General features: G+C 39.0%; 1 long non-coding RNA gene across 2 annotated transcripts in view; it reads left to right on the top strand.

Annotated features, from left to right (window-relative positions):
* LOC117795786 overlaps positions 1 to 22,527 on the top strand; it is a 175,566-nt gene that overhangs the window by 106,009 nt on the left and 47,030 nt on the right. Inside the window, exon 5 of one of the 2 annotated variants that reach the window (XR_004619927.1) lies at positions 3,558 to 3,659. The exons of the other annotated variant lie outside the window; for it this stretch is intronic. This is a non-coding gene — a long non-coding RNA (uncharacterized LOC117795786). Of the gene's footprint in view, positions 1 to 3,557; positions 3,660 to 22,527 lie in introns of those variants that run through there. 2 annotated transcript variants of the gene reach the window in all.

Below are 22,527 nucleotides of genomic sequence, written 5' to 3'. Positions count from 1 at the left end.
TCAGTTCAACTACAGTTGAAATACATGTCTCTTAAGACTGTCTTTTCCAGAGAGAAATTGTTATGATTCTGATTCTAATTGACTCTTGAAGGGTGATCATTTATTATTTTAAGTAAGACCTTATGCCTTGAAGGTAGTTTGAGACATAAAAATGCTGACTTAGTATAGTTCCCTGCTGTGAAAGGCAAAATATGTGAAATTCAAACGGGAGGTCACCATTTTATCCTGAGCAAAATAACACGGATGTAAGCAAATATACAAAATCAACCTTGGCAGGATAATAATAAATAAGACCTCGCTAATGAATTGACTTGCATTATCCAGTTGCTGATGTGAACTTCAGTGTAGTCTGTAATTTAATGCACATGTGCATCTTATCTGAGATTGTGGTAGTGTGGTTTAGTCAATAAATACATGGCAAACATCTACTTGGTGTCAGACTTGCCACTAGGTGTTTATGATACAGATGTGAGAGACATAGACTAGAAATTGGAAGATTTCACATTTTAGGTGAAAAGGCAAATGATCAATCCAGTCATTAAAATGCCATGTTTAAATGATCAATATGCAAAAGGTAGTACAAAAAAAAACAGAAGAGGGGCGCCTGGGTGGCTCAGTCATTAAGCGTCTGCCTTCGGCTCAGGGCGTGATCCCACAATCCTGGGATCGAGCCCCACATCAGGCTCCTCCACTGGGAGCCTGCTTCTCCCACTCCCCCCTGCTTGTGTTCCCTCTCTCGCTGGCTGTCTCTCTCTCTGTCATATAAATAAATAAAATCTTAAAAAAAAAAAAAAAAAAACAGAAGAGAGCCATCAAACTCAGCGAGAGAGTTCCAGGAAGGTGCTCTGGAGAAAATGCTGCTATACTGGAATTCAGCAAAATTGTAGAAATAAGTCAAGCAGAGAATATGGCAGGAGGTTCCAGAAAGAGGGGAAGTAGGCACAGAATGCTGAGAGGACTTTCAGATCATGGCATATTTCAAGAACTTCAATTAATTCAATATGACTATTGGATGCTTTATAGGACAGGATGAAGAGATGAGGTCATCGAAGTAGGATATCAAAGGATAGACACCAGGTGTGTATGTCATGCCTACTAGTTTCGGTGTTGTCATGTCTAGGTGAAAGAAGGGTTGCAAATGATATTTACATTTTATAACTATAGAATGGGGTGATTCCTTAATCTCTGGTAGAGATGGGAGACAAATGCATTATTCAGGGGAAGAAATAATGGAGGTCTAAAATAAAATACTGATGCTGAGAAGGAACCAGGCATGAGAGTCATTTGGAAGGAGGAAATACAGAGCTGATGGTGTACCAAGTGGTGAGCTGGAGGACATTGCTGCAGATTTCTGGCTTGGGAGACCTGCTGATGGTAATGCTGCTTCCTCAAGATCAGGAATAAAAGAATTAGATTTGAAGAGCAGGGGGAAGTAAAAAGGGCTGATTTGTAGACATTCTGAGTTTGGGTTCCTTTGGGAGCTATCAATCAGTGAAGTCAGTAGAGAGAATATAGTTGCTTAAGCAGGAGGCAGGAGTAAGGGCATATAGGAGCTCCTTGAGTCATGGGTGCTGTAATCACTCTAAAGAAGCATATGGAATAAGACTGGAGACTTTAACCAGTAGGATGAAGGAAGTGAAAAGCTCAAAATTGCCAAAGGTTCCAGTGCTAAAGGAAAGGAACACGTTCATTGGATTAAATAAATGGTCATTGTTGAACTGAAGATTGCGTTTTCAACACAGTTGTAGTGGATGGACCCCAGATGAAAAGGGTTGAATGATGACTTGGAAGTGGGGGATTTGTAACAAGCTGGGGCCGTTCTTTCAAGATGCATCAAGGTGAGGGAAGCATGATTAAAAGTTCAACACGGTTTGATGCTGTTTTAAGACAGGCTTATCTGACAGAGGAAGGAGCTGACAGAGAGGAAGAGGACATACAGGCCAGGTGTTTGAGGGTTTTGGACCTAGAACAGAGAAAGAGAAGTTATACTTGGAAAAGAGGAGAAATGTATTCTCATCCGAGGCCAAACGGAAAATGGGAATGCCAGTATGTTTTTATGTAGAGGTGGACGGCAGTTGGAGGCTGTTCCCACCCGGCGTAAGTAGGAGAGAAATCATTTGCTGAGCTAAAAGCAGAGATTGTGAGACAGGTGAATGGTTATTTGGGGGACAGACTGCTGAGCCAAGTTGTCTCTTAGCACAGCTGAAGCTTCAACGTCCAGTCCTGTTGTTCAGCCTTCCTTTCTCCCTTCCTTCCCAGTTCTTCTCTTTGTGCTCCATTCTTCTTCAAGGCAACATGGCAAGCACACAAATTCCTCAGCTCCTCCTGTGGAATGCGTGAACCCTGCCAAGAGATTTGACCATGGTCAGCTTGTGCAATGAGATGCCTAGGTCTTTGAAAGACATGAAATCATGTCCTGCTAAATTCTTTCTAAATTCTTAGGGAAAGGCCACCTTCTTCTTCTTTGGTCCCTACAAGGGCCGGTGGAGATAATGATGGAGATGGAGGAAGATACCATTCTTTAAGTTATGTAAGAAGTTCTTGTAGAGATGCTAACCTCATTCTGATGTCATTATTATTACCTCGTATTTCAGTTTTATACAAAAATCCATGGAAATATTATGTAAGAATTATTTTATACATGAGATCTACTTTTATGTTTCAAATTTTAGAAAACATAGAATAGAAATTTCGTATGTTTGTTAATTGTGTCTTAACGGATGAATAAACTGAAGTTCGGTACATAAAACCAGTCCCTGTTCTAACTTCGTTTCTGGACTGATTTATTTTATTTTGAACATTTTTCATAAACATATTCCAATTTTGAGAGTATACTAAATATACTAAATACATTATAACAATAGGTATTATATATATATGTGTGTGTGTGTATATATATATATATATATATATATATATATATAACATATCACAATACATTTGACTTAAATATCACACTCAATGAAACTAAGCCATAAGAGATCACTCCAGGGTTGGGTTATTTCTTTATTTCTTTTCATGTTTTGAACATGGGAGAAATTGTTCAGGGAGAGACAGACTGGAAGCAACATAGAGGCTTTGATTTTATAAATATAAGGTTGTGTGTAAATCATAATTTTATAAATTGAAATATACTTAACCTTAAAAGGGACCTGGTTACTTTAAAACTACATTATTGTGAATATCTTTTAAGTAGGTAATCATGCTCATCTGTGACTTAACTTTATTTTTCTTTTTTTAAAACACTTTTTTTAAACAAATTTCTTAAGGATTTTATTTATTTATTTGAGACACAGAGATACCGAGAGAGAGAGAGCATGAGCAGGGGGAGAGGTGGAGGGAGAGGGAGAAGCAGACTCCCTGCTGAGCCAGGAGCCCAATGTGGGGCTCCATCCCAGGACACTGGGATCATGAGCTGAGCCAAAGGCAGATGCTTAACTGACTGAGCCACTCAGGTGCCCCAACTCTATTTTTCAAACTATACATTTTTCATAGTGGGTCATAACTTCATGACAAACCAAAGGTTAATTATGACTATTCATTCAATTATGTTTCAGGTGAAGGCCAATGCGTCTGCATTAAACAGTGATAGAGCAGATTTGACTGTCCCTCAAATACAAGGCAAGGGTAATGTGAAGACAAGCAACACAGTTAGTACCAGATATGCAGGAACACAGAAAAAGCTAAGATGAAAATTTTGGTCTTTGTCTTTTTTTTTGCCTTTTGAACTCCTGACACAGCATTTATTAGGATCTCAAGATGAAACCTCAGATTCCAAGCTCTTCCTCTGTATTCTCCACACCTCCCCCAAGAGTGAACAGACACACTGAGACTCCTCTGGTGTCTCATGTTCCAGCAATACCTAGCAAACGTTTTGACTTCAGCATCGCATTAACTTTTTTATCCATAAATTACCCTGAAAGTGTGCATGCACTTTGTTGGTCATTCACATCCAAGAAACACCTGCTGTGGAAGAGTCAGGTTGAGCAGAGCTGCCAAACTGGGGAGACAGGAACATGAGTGAATGGCTTCAGGCCCCTCACACTCTGCTTTCTCCCTACAAACTGGATGAAGTGTAGCCTTGAAGACAGTTAAAAAATCCAGAAGATACAGGCATGAGTTAACTGACCATGTAGATGCATTAATTCTTCCAGCAACTAAGGGTATACAGCAGTGTCTTCCAACAAGAAAACCTTCAGAAATGACAAATGAGAGAACTGGAGATGTATCAAAGGAAAACTCTTCTTTCTGTATTTCACCACTGACTTAAGAATCATGAAACCTGACTTCATATTATGCCTCCATATATTTACATGATGCTAGTTACTTGGCTTCTTTGTGTCCCACTTTCTCTATCACTAAAAGCAAGAAATTGTATGACTTGACCTCTACTTATCTTTACTCTCTATTATTTACATTATATAAATCCTTAAATAAAAATTCAAGGATATTTTTAATGTCAGTGAAAATATCTCTAGTGATATTTATAAAAACAATGCACTAAATACTATTTTTAAATCATTTTAGCTTAAGCAGACCTGAAATAATTTCTTTGTGTCTTTTGATGGTCAGTAATTCACAAAGAAAAAAGTCAGCACCATAAGAAAGTTTAAAAAAAAAATAACAATTTAGGTGGTGCTTCTGAATGTTTAAGAATAGAAAATATAAGATTTTTGTTCAATAAAATAAGCTTGTTTACTCTTTGTTTAGTTTTTTTTATTTTATTTTTTCCATTGTTTTAGTTATGTATATAGTTTGGAATTTGGAATTAGCTTGGAATTTCTCTTGAAAACCATATGCAGTTCCATGTCATACAATTTGTTAGTTATTAAATAATTAGATGAGAATGTTAATCGCAAGTTAATATGATAAACTATTTTGTCTAAAAACTTCTCCAATTCTTCTTAATTAATTGACTGTCCTAAGTGCTGGATATATACCTCTCTGAACAGAATATATCACTTTGTTTGTTTGTTTGTTTGTTTGTTTGTTTGTTTAAAGAAGGAGAGAGAGAGAGAAGAGCGGCAGAGGGAGAGGATGAGAGAGAATCTTAAGCGGTCTCCACACCCGGCATAGAGCCCAACATAGGGCTCGAACTCATGACTCTGAGATCATGACCTGAGTTGAAATCAAGAGTTGGACATTTAACCAATCGAGGCACCCAGACACCCCAGAATATATCATTTTGTATTGGAACAATTTCATATCTGTGTCTTCCATCAATCCTTTATAATCCTTGGAAATTAGTGCTGGAAACATGCCTAGCACTTAACGTTTTTATTTGAAAAAATAAGAAAAACATAAATATATGCATTCCTTGAACTTTTCTTCTCTAGGTTTTTCTGTAATACATGATCACGATTGTAACCATCATCATCTCCTTCTTCATCAGTACAGTCAACTTGATAGTTATAATAATTTTAGGTGGTATTTATTATGCTTTTGCTATCTCCTAGGAACTATCTTTAGTATTTTACTTAGTGCTCTCCTCATCCAGGTTTTTTCTGTCCTCTTCTGTGTCCTGCTCCATGTCCTGGAATTTTGATCTTTGCAGAAAGCATCACCTAAGTTCCCCCTCATTGGCTAGATTCTGTTGCCTTCAGCCAATGGCAGACATAAAAAAGGGACACAAGACGGAAGAAAATAAGATCATGAATTCCTTTTTCTGCTTCCTCCCTGCATAGACACCAAGTCCAACAGGGACTATATGCCCTCATGACTACTGACCCCACCAGGGTGTTCCCTTTTCCGTGGTTCCACTGGTTTCAGATCTTGGCTACCTCTAATAACACTGTTTTCTCTCTGTGTCCTTTAGGGTGCTAATGGCTTCCAGCAATTGCTGAGTCTCTTTAAACTTTACTACTATTCCCTTAGGTGCCTTTATCCCATCTTTATCTCTGTAAGTAGTTTCTTCTTTAAAGTATCTACATTCAAACCATCTGTGAATTCTCTTTTCTGGCAGATTATGCAATAATAAATAGATAAACATAGTTTAAAATGTGTAATAAAAATAATATTTTATATATATACACATATATATGTAATATTTGCATTTATCTGTTTAACCCTATAAAGAATGTGCTTTTAGACCCAGCATTTTATGGTCAAGGAAATTCACACGTAGAAATGTTAAATAACTTTCCCAAAGGCTGTATTTGGCAAAGGCCACAGGTGCTATGATAACCTAGAATTTTTTTTCTTTTTCTGACTCCAGAATTTCTCATTTCCCACTTATTTTCCTGTGGGGGGGGGGAAACTTCTGGTCACTACTGTTAATATTTTACTATTTCATAACCTGTGTTCTAGACCATCCCCATTACCATATGAATCCCCAGGGAGAAAATCATGTTCTACAGTACTTTTCTAAGAACTTCCAGACTTTCTGGGCTTAGTAAACTGGGACTATCACTAAATAGTTGTTACGTTGCCTGTTATCAATGGCAATCAATTATTAGTGGTTAAAAAATAATAAGAGTAAAAGCATGATAAACTTAATGTCATCTTTGCCCTAATCCAGCCAAGTTGTTCTAGTTACAGAGTCATCTTTTTTTTTTTTTCCTTCTTTTCAGCTGTTTCTCCTTGCTCAGTGCACACAGGTTTGGCATTTATTTTTCCTCTCAGTGGGAACACTCCGAGCTGTGGGTGGCCTCTCTTGAAACCTCTTGTTTAAAATGAAGTTAGGGAGGAAGCATGATGCTTTCTCAACAAAAAAGAGAACATCTGTTCTCTTCCCTGGAGGATAAAAATATAGTGAGATTGGACCCAGGGAGAGTTCATTTGTCCCCTCCACCTCCCCCCTCACTCACCAAGCCTATTTTTTTCCCCATCTAATGGCCCCAGTGCAGACAGGGAAACAGATCCTCTATCTTAAATCATATGCTCTTCCTGCCGGATGGAGACACTTGGACATGGCATCATCCATTATTGGTCAGTGAGACTGTGTTTCTTTACTGTTTGGGATTTCCAAAGGAAATAAGCAACAATTTTAGCTATCTGCTTTTCCATCTATCCTCCCTTCTCAAAGAATAGGGGGTCCTTCTTCTGCCCAAACTTCATTATTTTGCTCTGTGGCATTTCTCTTCTCAGACATCTCTCTGGTATTTCTCCTCATCTTGAAACAATAGCACCAACCCCTCGCCCAGCATTTCCTTCTTCTAAACATAAAAACAATCTAAACATCCCACTGAAATGTAGAAAAATGAAAGAAATCATGTCCACAGGTACTTCCACCTACGTCCATATTTCTCTCCCTTCTTCCACAGCAAAGTTTTTGCAGGGATTATTCACTCTTTGTACTGACTCCGCTACCAATGCACTCATCCCCATGCTACCCATCCAGCCTGATACAGGGACTTCTATGGAAAGGCTCTGACAAAATTCTGGAGTGTGCCTTTTGCCAAAAAATCTAGTGGATGTTTTTCAGCTCTGCTGTGACATGACTTATCTACCTGACTGGACACTCTTGACTCCTCCCTTCTTGAAAATAGCTCATCTCTTGACTTCCATGACACTCTGACGATTTTTTTTTTTTTTGGAAACTTCTCTCTGGTCATTCTTGATCTTTTCCATGAACAGCCCTTCCCTACTCATCTGTTAAACGATAACGACACTCCAGTGTTCTCTTGCACGTGGTTGAGCTTCCTGCACTACAGAGTTCTGTGCTCATCCTTCTAGAAATTTGGGGAACACCACAAACGAAACACATGCCAAGCACATCTCAGCGTGTTTCACAAAGCAAACACACACTGCTTCCCCAACCTCCCTTTCTCAATAAATTACACTATCCTGTTTTTATCTGTACAAAAGAGAATATAGAGAGTCACCCTAAACCACCCCTCTCCCTCATTCCCTTATCCAAATTACCCGTAGGCTCATTATGTCTATTACCTGCTCTAAAATCCAGCCCTTGCTACATCTCAAGTGTTTCTAGTTTAGTTGGGGTTGAACCTTCTATTGAATAAGTCAGTAGATTTTGCTTTTCTTCCCGGCTTCACTTTTATGTCCCTCTACTCTGTCTTCCATGTTATAAGTGGTCTTGCCAAAATTCACACGTGTCTTTGGCATAAACTTAGAGCTCCTTGGAATAAAGCTCATTCGAGTCATCAGTTTTTTGCTTCAGCTCATGGGCAGCCCTGCTAATAGTCTTGTGTGTCAAGCTACTTACAGATAACCACACACGCATGTTCTCCCAATAACTTGCCTTGCATCTTGTTAAAGTTCTGGCAGGAATGCCCTTCCTCTGCCTTACTCTCCTTTTCATCCTGTTTAGAACCTAATTATTTCTTAAGGTGAAGATTTAAAGCCTGCTAGAGGCTTTCCCTGAGCATCGCAGATTGGGTTAGCTTCCTTTCTTTGAGCCCCTAGAACGCCTTGATCTGTTTCCCTACAGCATGTTCACATTCCAGAGTCATTTTCAATCTGCTTATCTAGCTACCCTACTGCTCTGTTGGTTCTTTTAGCTCCGTGTCTATCAAATACCTTATCTGGAGTACCAAATTCAGACAGTGATTTCTAGTAGTCTCCAAATGTTGGTGGAGGAAATAAACTGTGAAGTGAATTATGTCATGGCTCGTTTGTCCAGTCATTTAGGAATAAGCTCTGGGAGGAATTTACAGCTCAAGGTAAAGAGCATTTTCATCACTCACGCTGGGACCTTCTGTGAACTCTTCTTGGGAGGAAAAGGGTTTTGGGGGATTTCAAGAAAGAGATATCTTCTGTTTCACACCAGATGCTCAGAGAAATTGTAAAGAAGAGTTAAGCATTTACAAGCCCTCCCACAAAGTACAAAATAGGGGATTTAATTTTACCACCTAGGAAACAGATTAACCCTACTTGTATCTCTTTTACAAGTGAATCTTTTTTCTACAAAAGAACAGTTTGGTTCAGCCACCAAGAATGTAGCAATAGAATTTAGTATGTCTTTGGGGCACCTGGGTGGCACAGCGGTTAAGCATCTGCCTTCGGCTCAGGGCGTGATCCCGGAGTTATGGGATCGAGCCCCACATCAGGCTCTTCCGCCATGAGCCTGCTTCTTCCTCTCCCACTCCTCCTGCTTGAGTTCCCTCTCTGGCTGGCTGTCTCTATCTCTGTCGAATAAATAAATAAAATCTTTAAAAAAAAAAAAGAATTTAGTATGTCTTTAATCCTGTTGCTTAGGGGTTCATAGGATGAAACACTTCACAGCGAAATGCCAGGATGTGCGAGGAGGACTCCAGCATGGGTTGAGCTGAGGTTTCTCCTTCCTTTTGTTCTGAAAATAAATGTAATCATAATTCCACGTAGCATACTATTTTTTCAAGGTTCATCTCTCTATAGCATGCATCAGTTCTTTGTTCCTTTATATTGCCAAGTACTATTCCACAGCATGAATGCATTATTACTTTTTATTTTTCCATCTGTCAGTTCTTTCCACTTTTTGGCCATTATGAATACAGCTGCTGTAAACATTCATATACAAGTTTTTACATTGGCGTAAGTTTTCCATTCCTCTTGGGTACATACCTACAAATGGAATTGCTGGGTCACATTATGTTTAAACTGATGAGAATCTGCCAAACACTTTTACAGTGGTTTTACCATTTTAGATTCTCTCCCCATGTGTAAGCATTCTGATTTCTCTCTAGCATCCCTAACACATGTTACATTCTGTCATGTTCATTACGGCCATGCCAGTGTTTGTAAAATGTCACAGAAAATCATGATTTTGATTTGCATTTCACTAGTGGTTAATGATATTAAGAACCTTTCCATGTGATTATTGGTCATTTGTATATCTTTGGAGAAACATCTGTCCAGATCCTTGTAATGATATCGAGCATCTTTTATGTGCTTATTGAACATTTGCCTGTCTTTCTCTCTTTCTTTCTTTCTTTTTCTTTCTTTCTTTCTTTCTTTCTTTCTTTCTTTCTTTCTTTCTACTTTCTTTTGGAGAAATGTCTATTCAGATACCTTGCCTATCTTAAAACTGTGTATTTTTTTATTATTGAGTTGTAAGAATTCTTTATATATTCTAGATTCCATTACCTTATCAAAAATATGGTTTGCAGGGGCGCCTGGGTGGCGCAGTTGTTAAGTGTCTGCCTTCGGTTCAGGGCGTGATCCCGGGCGTTATGGGATCGAGCCCCACATCAGGCTCCTCCGCTGAGAACCTGCTTCTTCCTCCCCCTGCTTGCGTTCCCTCTCTCACTGGTTGTCTCTATCTCTGTCAAATAAATAAATAAAATCTTAAAAAAAAAAAAAGATATGGTTTGCAGATGTTTTCTCCTGTCCTGGGGATTGTCTTTTAATTTCTTGGTGGTGTCCTTTGAAACATGCAAATTTTATTTTTGATGAAGTACAATTTTTTATTTATTTTTATTTTTTGTCACTTGTGGTTTTGCTGTCATATCTAAGAAAGCTGTGCTTAACCCAAGGTCATGAAAATTTACTCCTGGATTTCTTCTAAGAGTTTTATAGTTTCAGCTCTTACATTTAGAGTGTGTGTGTATGGTGTGAGGAAAGCATTCAGTTTCATTCTTTTGCATGTGACTAACCAATTGCCCCAGCACTTCTTAAAAAGACTGTTCTTTTCATATTGAATCATCTTGACACCTTTGTTAAAAATCATTGACCACAAATGTGAGTGTATGACTGGACTTTCAGTTCTACTCCATCGATCTGTTTATCTATCCCTGTGCCACCATCTCAGTTTCCGTTATTCTAGCTTTGTCGTAAGTTTTTACGTGGGTAAAAGTCAGTCCTCCAGCTGTGTTCTTTTCTGGATTGCTTTGGCCATCTTGGGTTGCTTGAATTATCACTCGAATTTCCATGTGAAGTTTAGGTTCAGCTTATCATTTTCTAAAAAGGAAAAAAAAAGCTTGCCAGAATTTTGATAAGGATTGTACTGAACTTGTAGATGGCTTTGGGGCATTTTGTCATTTTAACAAAAATGAAAACGAGTCTATACATTTGGGATTTTTTTTTAAGATTTTATTTATTTATTTGACAGAGAGAGACAGCCAGCGAGAGAGGGAACACAAGCAGAGAGAGTGGGAGAGGAAGAAGCAGGCTCATAGCAGAGGAGCCTGACGTGGGGCTTGATCCCAGAACACTGGGATGATGCCCTGAGCTGAAGGCAGACGCTTAACGACTGCACCACCCAGGCACCCCTGGGATTTTTCCTTATTTATTTGTATTTTCTTTAATTTATTTCAGCAATATTTTAGTTTTCTTTTCTTCTTCTTCTTTTTTTTAAAGATTCTATTTATTTATTTGACAGGGAGAGAGAGAGCATGCAAGCAGGGGGAGTGGCAAGCAGAGGGAGAGGGAGAAGCAGGCTTCCCACAGGGCAGGGAGCCCAATGTGGGGCTCGATTCCAGGACCACAAGATCATGACCAGAGCTGAAGGCAGACTCTCAACCGACCGAGCCACCCAGGCACCCCTGTTTCACAGTTTTCAAAGCATAAGTTTGCACTTACTTGTTACATTTATTCCTACAGATCATATTCGTTTTGGTGCTTTTGTAAATGGAATTTTCTTAGCTTAATTTCAGATTTTTCATTGCTAGTGTATAAAAATCAAATTGATTTTGGTATATTGATGTTATACCCTGCAACTTTACTGAACTCTTTCATTAGTTTTAACAGTATTTCCATGGATTCCTTAAGATTTTGTATACCCAAGCTCATGTCATCTGCAAGTAGTGATAGTTTTGCTTCTTCTTGTCCAATCTGGATGCTTTTTATTTAATTTTCTTGCCTAATTTCCCTAGCTAAAATTTCCAGTACAATGTTGAAAAGAAGCAGTGAGATGAGATGCCCTTGTCTTGTTCCTAATCTTAGAAAACTTTCATTTTTTTACCATTAAGTATGATGCTAGCTATTGAATTTTTATAGACACTCTTTATTGGATTGGGGAGTTTCCTTCCATTCTGAGTTTTCTGGGTGTTTCTTTTTTTTATGAAAAAGTGGTGGATTTGGTCAAATATTCTTTCTCTGTCAATTGAGATGATCATTTGTTCTTTTCCCCTTATTCTGCTAATTTGGTGTATGTAATTGAAACTCTTATGTTGAACCAATCTTGCAATCCTGAGTAAGTCTGATACATTCTTGGTATAGAATCCTTTTTACAGACTACTAGATTCAGTTTACTGGTAATTTATTGAGGATTTTCATGTTTAAATTTATAAGAAATATTGTTTCATAGTTTTCCGTCCTTGTGATGTCTTTGTTAGGCTTTTGTATGAGGGTAAAACCAGCCTCATCAATGATGAGTTTAAAAGTTTTCCCCTTCTATTCTTAGAAGAGTTTGTGCAAGATGGGTGGTATTTCTTATTTCACTGTTTGGTAGCATTCACTTATAAAGCTGTCTAGGCCAGGACATTTTTTTATGGGAAGATTTCTGATTGGTAATCCAATCTCTTTATTTTTACAGGTATATTCTAATTTCCTTCCTGTAGGAAGGAATCCAATAGTTTGTATCTTCTAAGAAATTGTCCATTGTGTCTAAGCTATGTAATGTTCTAGTTATCTAATGTTTAACTGTCACTTAGATATCAATAAGATAACAAAACTTTTGTTTAAAAAGATAAATAACAGTATATGTAATATTTTAAAGTAGTGAATGTTTGGTAATTAATTCCAATTTAGGTTTCATCCTAAATTAATTTCACAAGGTAACAACACATGGCTGCTGCTACATTATTTCTCATGCCCTGTACTTTGTCCAGTCAAGTCCTGTTGTTTGACCTGTTCTAATCTGTTCTGCCACCGCCGTAGTGATGCATTGCTCCTCCATCATAGTTTACCTGGTTAATTTCAACAGTCTTCTACTTGATTTCTCTTGGTTTTACACTTGAGCACATTTAAATAGCACATCAGTGCAACATCGAATATTAGTGAAAATGTGACGCAGCCAGAATTCTCAAGTATTGTTATGAGAATATAAAACATGAATTCACTATGATAGTTTCTCATGAAGTTATATATACACCTATCAACTCTGTGACCCAGAAATTCTGCCTCTGGGTATTTAGGCACAAAATCGGAAAATATACGGCTACCAAAAAACACATATAAGAATGTTCATGGGGCGCCTGGGTGGCACAGCGGTTAAGCGTCTGCCTTCGGCTCAGGGCGTGATCCCGGCCTTTCGGGATCGAGCCCCACATCAGGCTCTTCCACTATGAGCCTGCTTCTTCCTCTCCCACTCCCCCTGCTTGTGTTCCCTCTCTCGCTGGCTGTCTCTATCTCTGTCGAATGAATAAATAAATAAAATCTTAAAAAAAAAAGAATGTTCATAAGAATTTTATTTATAATAGACAAAAACTGAAAACTGTCTAAATATCCAGGATGGTTAAACATACTGCAAGGTAGTCTCATAATTAAATACCACCCAGCAATGCACACAATGGATGTCTGATACAAGCAATAATTTGGAGGAATCTCACAGACATTATGCTAAGTTAAAGAAAGTATATAAAATTAGTGTATACTGTATGATTTCATTTATATGAAATTCTAGAACAGGCAAGATAAATTTAGAGGAACCAGAATGGTGATTTCTCCAAGATGGTGATAAATGGGGTTGAAGACTGGGGTGTCTGTTGTGGTGATGAGAATGGTGATGTTCTATTTTCTTGATAGGGTTGTGGGTCACATGGTGTATGCTTTTCAGAAATTCATTGAACTTAAAATCTGTGTAAATTATATCTCAATAAAAATTTTTTTTAAAAAAATCTACTGTAACTAAAAACAAAAACAACAACAATAAAAAATACCCAGCAAATTAGAGGGAAAGATTTTTATAAAGAACTTTAAATCAGTTCCATATATTTCTATCTATAAATCATTCACAAACTTCTTTATTACTCATAAGAATTTCTTTTCAACACATCTTACAAGTGATTAAAACACATCAGGGACATGCCAACTGAGAAGCAGTAAATCTTGATAATTCAAGCTTTAAAATCTAAAATCCCTTGATGTCTCCCTTCCTTTTATCTCCCCTCCCTTCTTGACTGACTGACGGTCTGAAAAATCCAATTAGCCACTTGGACTCTTCAGATAATATCATTGTTCATACAGATAAAATGCAGTCTCAGCTGTGCCCAGGGCTTTCCTGTGCTCGTGTCAGGGATTAAATTCTACACGGTTCTCTGATGTTTCCCACCACTCATTCTAGGCCAAAAAATTACTTCAGACTTTAACACCGCCTCCTCAGGATATGAAAGTTTCCACATTTACCGAATCATTTTCATGGAGATTTGCTCTGCAGGTCAGATGACTAGAGACAGTGCTCTGAATAACGGATACCCAAATACTTATATAGTTCTTAAAAGAATAGCCTCATTTGACTATCTACTTCCAGTGTACTGTGTTCTGAGTAGACACCACCTTAATTTAATCCTCCCGGTATTCCCAGCAAGGGCTGCTCTAGAGAAGTAACACATACACACAAAACACATAACTACCGAGTTTATAGAAATGGCTCTAAATGATGCAAGTACCAAAGGGCAGCAGCGTATTGTCCTCAACCATAAATCCAATTACCTAATGTGTACAGTTGCTTCGTTAAATGAAAGACATTGAAATAATAAAAAGATACTCATTCCTTCATTTAATCAATAAGCATTGGTGGAGTACTTAAAATGTGATGGGAGGACTCTGTTAGGAGCTGAGTTTTTAACTAAGAAGATGGGGACCTTGGCCTTCAAGCAGCTTGCAGTTGAATGAGGGAGATGGAGGAAGGAAGAGTAATGTACTATAATATAGGTATGGAGAAGGTGAGGCAGGAAAGCCAAGAAGGGGGGCACCTAGCTGGCTCAGTCAGTTAAGCATCTGCCTTCGGCTCAGGTCATGATCTCAGGGTCCTGGGATCGAGCCCCAAGTTGGACTCCCTGCTCAGTGGGGAGTCAGTTTCTCTCTCTCTCTCTCCCTCTCTCAAATAAATAAATAAAATCTTTAAAAAAAAAGAAAAGAAAAGAAGAAGAAGAAGAAAGAAAAGAAAGCTGGGAAGGAGCTTTGAGATCTACAATCTGATCATTTTCTTAAGCAAAGCTGAGAGGTTGTCAGATCCCCAAAGCAGATCACTCTTGGAAGAGTTGCCCGGGTCTTGTAGGCACAGATAACATTTGCAGAGCGACTCACTGTACCTCCACAGCCAGTGCTTGGGCCTCAAGCCAGTGCGCTGGGTGTGGCCAGGTCCTATTTGCAGTGAAAGATTCATCCAAGTCCAGGAGATGACCATGAGCTTTCTCTAGAAAGATACTTTCCTTTCTCCTTTTTCCAGAGTAAGTTTCCATGAGGTGGGTGTGTTTGGGTTTTAACAGGGAAGAACTCCATGGTGGTGTGTTGTTTTAGTGGTTAGAGTATGACATAAAGTGAAAACCATAAGTTCAAAGTGTCTGGCTGTTTACGGGAATCCCACCTCCAGAGAACTGGCATTGGAGCGTGAGATGACTCATCTGTATTAACGTTTGGGATAAACACTTTCTTGTTAAGTGTGACATGGACTATACATTTCCTGACAAAGTTGTTCTCAAATTTAAACAGAATATCTGAAGGAGGGTGTCTTTTTAAAGATATATTTAGAAAGAGATGAGTTACTTCAGTGAATTCTTTTCAGACACTGCCTGGAGTTTTTGGGCAAAACCACAGACCAGAGACTTGATACCACGTTCTCAGTCAGAAGAGAGCTGACCAATATTCCAGGTATTTCCCGTGACATCACTTCATCTATATCTTGGCAGCTGCAATCAGCTCAGTTATCTCTGGTTCAGGGTGTTACTTTATACATTAATTCTAAAAGCCAAGCTAGGGGCTCCTCAGACTCCAATTTATTTGTGAAGCCCGAGTCTGCGTCCGTGTCTGAGGTAAGAGAGTAAGTGCCCACGGTTGACATAACTGTAAGAATAAATCTAGAGGAGCAAAGTCATGCTCACAAAAACCCCAAATAGAATACACTCAAGAGACAACAAGAGGGAGAATGGAGAGGATTATCCCATCTAACCACCTGCTTCCTTCTATGGAGGTGGACATAAGAGCTAGCATTTACTTAAATGCTTGTTTACCACATTTCTCTAAGATGTTAAGGTATATTTGTGGTCTTCCTTTAGTAGGTATGCCCATCCATTTATTTATTAACCGATGAATCTCCAGGGCCCCTGGGTGGCTCAGTCAGTTAAGCAGCTGCCTTCCACCCAGGTCACGATCCCAGGGTCCTGGGATCCAGTCCCACATCTGACTCTCTGCTCGGCAGGGAGCCTGCTTCTCCCTCTCCCTCTGCCTGCCTCTCCCTCTGCTAGTGCTCTCTCACTCTGTCTGTCAAGTAAACAAATAAACTCTTAAAAAAAAAAAAAACAGATGAATCTCCAAGGCATCTCATTAGGTGCTTTTGGCAATATAAAAATTATGAAATAGAGATATTGTCCCTGGAGCAGAAATTTCTTTGTTTTTAAAAGATTTATGTATTTATTTAAGAGAGAGAGAGAGCAGGGAAGGGGCAGAGGGAGAGAGAGAAACAGACTCCCCACTGAACAGGAAGCCTGACATGGGGCTCAATCCCAGGATCCTGAGATCATGACCTGAGCCAAAATCAAGAGTGAGACACTTAACCGGCTGAGCCACCCAAGTGCCACTGGAGCAGAAATTTCTGATGAAATTATAAACAAATAACAACTTCCTTCAAAATTAGTAAGCACCTACCTACCCTCCTATCTTGGTCCCTTTGGGCTGCTATCCCCAAAATGCCATAAACCAGATGACGTATAGAAAACAGGAATTTCTCACGGTTCTGAAGACTGGAAGTCCAAGACAAGGGTTCCACCATGGTCAGATTATGGTGAGAGCCTTTGTTGTGGTTCATAGAAAGGTCTTTTCACTGTGTCCTCATATGGCAGAAAGGCAAAAGAATTCTCTGGGGTTTCTTTTATAAGGCCACTGATCCCAATCATAAAGGTCCCACCCCTGTGACCTAACACCCTATCAAAGGCCCACCTCTAATACTATTATCTTGAGAGTTAAAATTTCAATATATGAATTTGGGGGGGACACAAACATTCAGACCATAGTATTTCCTATCTTAAGACTGAGCAAACCAGAGGAGGCAAAAAGATGTTTTTCATCCCCCTAGACATGTTAATGATCTTGGGGAAAATTAGAGATTTAATAGTGCTGTTAGTACAATGAGAGAGTGAAGTTATTTAAGTGACAACACTCTTCTAAGAAGTGTGGATATTATCAAGTGATAGGGCTTTTGATTCTGTAAGTATAAAGAGGGACAGATGCTTAATTATAGCAACACTGTCTTCTTGCCAGGTTGGATATTGGGTTATTTTGTTTGTTTTTGTTTTTAAAATTTGACAGAGAGAGAGAGAGAGTGAGCACAAGCAGGGGGAGAGAGAGGGGGAGAAGCAGGCTCCCTGCTGAGGAGGGAGCCCCACTCAGGCTTAATCCCAGGACCCCAAGATCATGACCTGAGCCAAAGGCAGACGCTTAACAGACTGAGCCACCCAGGTGCCCCCAGGTTGGATATTGTTAAATGGGAAGACTTTTACTTTGCTGAGTACCTTGGTGTATTCGGATAGGCAGGCTTTTGCATTCCCTGGACATGAAGTCAAGTATGTGCCCGATCTTATACAGATCTGAAAGTGGAGAGAGAACCCAGCTTTATACATGCAGGTGTTCAAGAAAAATGTGGGCATATCTTGGACTCTAGACCAATCATGGATTTATGTTCTTCATGAAACCTTTCACCTCAAGATCTGGTATGGAGCTCTCCATTGCAGAGTTCAAGTTGATACTGCAAGTAACTCAAACAAACAAACAAATGGGAAACAGAACAAAATGGACTCATGTCCCCCACTGTGCCTCTGGGGTACATAGAGGAGCTCCTACTGAGGAAAGTCCCCCTTTAATGCAGAAGAGAATCTGAAGAGGGGTCCAGATACAAAGAACACTGTTGTATCTTTGCTGGACCTGCTGAAGTTGCCAGACCAGCCAAGAGCAAGAATTGATTCTTGTGACTCACGGGACCTGAGAAGTCCTTCTGAGCCACAGACTCATCGGGCAGCTGGCTCAGCCCTGCGTGGGGTACGGAGAAGGAGGGGCAGTAATGCAGGAGCCACCATTAGGCGGGGCCACCAGGTAGTCAATATGGCAACAGAAGCCTAACCACAATTACTAGCTAGCCCTTCCTAACATTTATTACTTTGTGTACTCTCTATGTGATTATTCATATTTGCCCAGAAACTTAAAAGCCAGAAATGACTAAAAGGTGGCACATGAATCCACTATTTCAAAATGCATGAATCGGGTTGTTCCAGAAGCATTTCATCAGCTTTCCCTTTTTTTTTTTTTTCCCTTGTGTAATTCTGACTAGAGTTAGCAGTGGTAACATTTTGGAGGAGGCAAAGCTTGCTGCTAGCGTGTCCTACTTCCTGGTATTGAGAAACTTACAGTAGCTCCCCTTTAGCTTTATGTATGTAATTCTGGATTCCTAGCTGAGTTCACACTTCCTAGCAAAACTTTCTAGACTTTTCCAAAGTCCTTGTTCCTCACTTTAACACTTTAACTCTGAATATCCCATTTCTGTTTATTCTTGCAACCTTCTCTCTGCTGCTGGATTGCTATCATATACCTTTAATTTGTGAAAGGATTTTTGTCAGTTTTAAATATTAATGTTTCCTTATTGAAATTTCTCAGAGAGGGATGCCTGGGTGGCTCAGTCAGTTAGGCGTCTGCCTTCAGCTCTGGTCATGATCCCAGGGTCCTGGGATCGAGTCCCACATTGGGCTCCTTGCTCAGCGGGGAGCCTGCTTCTTCCTCTGCCTGCTGCTCCCACCTGCTTATACTCTTGCTCGCTCTCTCTCTCTAGCGAATAAATAAATAAAAGAAATTTCTCAGGGAAAAATATCCTAATCATACTGTTGATTAAATTTAAAGACAAGACCTAATGAAGTTTGGGAACAGAAAGGAGTTTGGGAATTGGGAAGGAAATTGAGCCCTTAGATGATATTCAATAATACAGAATCAGTGGACATTCATTCCACTAAAAATTCATGCCTCGCCCTCCCCTCTCTCTCTCTCCCCGACTCCTTCTCTCTCTTACTCCCTCTCTCTCTCTCAGTAAACCTGTAAAGTCAATAATTTATATACTCATACTTTTAAACCTAGAGAATACAATGCTTCTGAATTGTAGAATGTTTTCCAATAAATTTTGCTGTTTTGTAATTTAATATACATAATAATTTTAAAAAATTAACTCTGTGCATGAAGAATTTAAATTGTCATAAATTTATCTGCATAAATTACTTTCTTACAGTTTGCAAATTTCGTTGCTGGTAACATATTTATACACGTACACATGAAAATGCAGTCAATTTTGTTTTCCTGGAGACCTGGAAAATACCTGAGTAGTATTTTCTAATACCTGACTGGCTCCTAAAAATAACTCAGTGAGATAGCTAGCTAGCTAGCTAGGTAGGTAGATGGTAGATAAATGAATCCTCCCTGACTACCCAGCTGGCCATTATAGAATTTTAGTACTTGGAGACTTAACATAAACAAGAATAATGTGAATTGCCATTTCACCACAAATGTGATTGTCTTATTCTGGATCTGTTGCTGTGACATTTGGTCATAGGAAAATCATAAATGAAAAAGTATACAGACACATATAAATTAGAAATTGAAAGATGGGCTGCTTATTTTCTCTAGTTTTTTTTAAAATTCAGTTATCTGTAGGATCTGTGGGATAACCTCACTTCCAAGGAGAATACTGTTGTTATTCTAACTCCAAAGGACACAATATTGCTAAAACATTAAGCTATAATATTTTCTTTAAATACTGTTAGCATTAATGATGATCACTGTTCACTATTATTCAAAAATTCAATTTGACTGTGCGTACACCTAATTTGCATTCTTTATACTCTGTTTCCCCTTTGCCATCAGAGGGAAGGATTGGATCATTTACTCTCTAAATTTGGATGTGGAAAATTATCTGGAAGAAAATATTTTTAAAACTCCAGGGATACCAGTTTGTATCTGTAATCATAGATATTTTCCCTGAGTCTGAAATGAAGCAATACAGATCTAAGTGTATATAGGAAAATCCAAAAATTATTACTAGAAAAACCTATCATTTCTGTCTCCTCCTGTAGCAGCTGGCTAAAAGTAAATATTTGTTTACTCAGTAATTTATTTAAAATCCACTAAAAAAAGGAACTTGGGTTTTAAAGCAAGTTTTTGGTTTATTAAGCAAACTCCCATCTGGCCACAAAGTTCTTTGTACCTGCTTAAGGACATTCCCAAAAAAGATGAAAAATCAGCTTTGTTTTTTCAAGCCTACCCATTTAAGGAAACCTGTATGCAACCAAAAGTAAAATATTAAATTTTTAAGTATGAAAAGTGTTTATGTTTTTATAGCAGATCCTACCGCATTCAGTTTTTGGTCTTCGATGGAGCTCTGAGAAACTCTCTTGCGGTCCAAGTGAGGGTCACAAATCAGGCAAGGGTCACAGATGACACTTTATCAATCACTCTGCCAGCAAAATCTCACATTTGTGCCTAGGAATACAGACTCTCAAGCCCTGACCTCCACAGCGATCCTTAAACCAGCAAGAGAAAACATTTTTGTCTTCATGCTAAAATACTGAAGGTTTATGGACTGATAGATTTGATTCTCCGTGTGCTAGAAAGAGGTAGTAGGTAGTATGTGGAGGAAGGAGGGAGGGAAGGAGGGAAGAAGAAAGAGAAAAACAGCCTCAATCCATCTGAATCATTTAAAAACACAATGAATATCTCATGCATAGAAAAACTGGTTTGCAAATTTATGTATAGGCACATAAATATATATTTATGTATTTATAATTTTTTAAATATTTATGTATTTTTATAATTGTATTATATATGTAAATTTTATTTATACATATATATGTAAATACACATATATGTAAACGTGGAAGTCTTAAGACCCTCAAGGAAGAAAAGCTTTGTTCGGTGCTTTCTTTACAACAGTGTTTCTCAAGCTTTAATGTACATATGGGTGAGTTGAAAATCTCAAATTGCTGTAAGCAAGTTTGAACTGAGACCTGAGAATTTGCATTTTTAAAAGCCTCCTGGGAGGTGCTCCTGCTGCTGTGCCATGGATCTCACTTTAAGCAGCAAGGCTGAGAAGACCCAAAGGACCTTAGGATAGAGAATATAAGGAAACACTTGCCCTCACCCAAAATAGACTTTCTCTCCTTTCATGGTGGATTTGTTCTTAGTCAAGCAGTTCATAGTGCCTGTCTTTAGTGAGGACTTGACCTTGACAACTGCTCTGGGGTCCTAACAAACAGAGGAGAGGAAGCCACACCTCTCAGCTCCATCTTCATCTTGGTGTTCTTCATGTTCTCCTAGAATCTGGCTTAGGAAGTGATCGCAGAGTCGTGAATTATCACTCAATGGTGCACAAAAACAAATAAGACAGAGCTTCTTCATGGGTCTGGGTACAGAAAGACACTTCCGTTAAATACTCAGCCCAACACGGGACACCTTAGTTACACTTTCTCTCCATCGTAATTAAACTACCTACTCATATGGACAACAAAATTTTAATGAAGCAATTGATGACTGTGGGGATTTCCCTGTGTAACAGCAGCCTACCCTTAAAACTACATGCCAAAACTTCGGTTTCAGAAGAGTGGAAACCTGTCTCAATTTGCCAGAAGATGGGCTTTTTGAGAAATTTCCATAATAGAATGTTCGAGAAGAAAACTGAAGAAGGCCTTCCCTCATTCAAAAGCTCTGCTCTGTCCCCTCTCACAAGGGTTTGAAAACTGCCCTCGAATTTGCTGTGTCTTCTGCCCCCAGGCATGAGCTCTTACTACAGATTTTCAAAGCCAGCTAAGGATCCGGTATCACCAGAGGTGTCTTCTCTCTAAGTGACCCAAGTTGTTAACCTCCTACTGTAACTCGTCTTGTTCTAATGGTCACCCTGGCATACGACTCCTCCCCAAACTTCTGCCACCTCTAAATCAGGGTTTTCTGTCTTAACTCCCCAAAATACCAATATTCTCGGTGATGGAACTGAGTCACTCTGCTGGTCAACATTCTCTTCCCATGTTATCTGATGGCTACAAATGGCCTGTCGGGTATCTGTCTCTTGTTGACCTGGCTCTGAGAAGTCTGAGGGAATTCTGTGGGAAGGTAGTGGAAGGAGCAGAAAGGCTGATTAAGCCATCGCTTACATTGATTTAGTAGCCAGCAGCTTCAGCTGATGCTTTATCAACTCTTAAGTTCAGACCCTGGCTGGAAACTGAGTCATTCATCAAGAAGGATTAGAAAATGCAAAGGGTCCATAAATTTAACAGACTGATTCTTGTTATCTCCAGAGATTTTCCTGTCACTTAAAAATGATGTCTGGGGTACAATTTGCATCTAAAATGGCCTTGGAAAGAGGCAAAAGGCCAGTCCTTCAAACTAATGAATCCTCAAGTTACAGAGAAATGCTCCCAGCCAAGTAAAGCAAACCACATTCTGCCATATTCCAATCGGACCTAACCT

This window comes from Ailuropoda melanoleuca, chromosome 13 (assembly GCF_002007445.2).
Source record: "Ailuropoda melanoleuca isolate Jingjing chromosome 13, ASM200744v2, whole genome shotgun sequence".
NCBI lineage: Eukaryota > Metazoa > Chordata > Mammalia > Carnivora > Ursidae > Ailuropoda > Ailuropoda melanoleuca.
The sequence above is the reverse complement of the archived record's forward strand: the minus strand, read 5'-3'. Positions and strand labels throughout refer to the sequence as shown.